Source organism: Pteropus alecto, unplaced genomic scaffold (genome assembly GCF_000325575.1).
Source record: "Pteropus alecto unplaced genomic scaffold, ASM32557v1 scaffold86, whole genome shotgun sequence".
NCBI lineage: Eukaryota > Metazoa > Chordata > Mammalia > Chiroptera > Pteropodidae > Pteropus > Pteropus alecto.
In genome coordinates, this window is record NW_006442109.1 from 15,641,684 (window position 1) to 15,642,190 (window position 507).

Sequence of the window (507 nt, forward strand, 5' to 3'; positions counted from 1 at the left end):
TTGGAGGGGGAAGAGAGAGAGAAGAAAGAGAATAAAAGGAAAGCTCATGGTCACAGAAGAATGCTAGCTAACACATATAGAAGGAGGAACAGAGTAAGACAGTACCTGAAACCCCAACATAATGATGGAGTCAGGTAAGGATCTTCAATGGTTACTAAAATGTTTGGGGGAGAGGTTTTGGGGAACAGTTTATTCATATGGTGTCAAAGTAGTACTTCGCAGATTTTACTAGGGACAAAGGAGGAGAAAATGTACCTTTGCTCAGTAGAGATCTGGCCATCACCACCTCAACCATTTCAAACTTATCATCATGAATACTGGGACAGACTGACATTACGTGGTTCCTGGTGTAATGCCATATGAAGAACACAAAATTGCCCGTGAAATGTTCTTGCCAGAGATGTTAAACCTGAATTCGACCAAGTTGCCAGACTACATTTCAATGTACAGGAAATATAAGAGCATGTTAAATTTCATGAGGAAAACAGAGTATGTGAAATGTTCTAT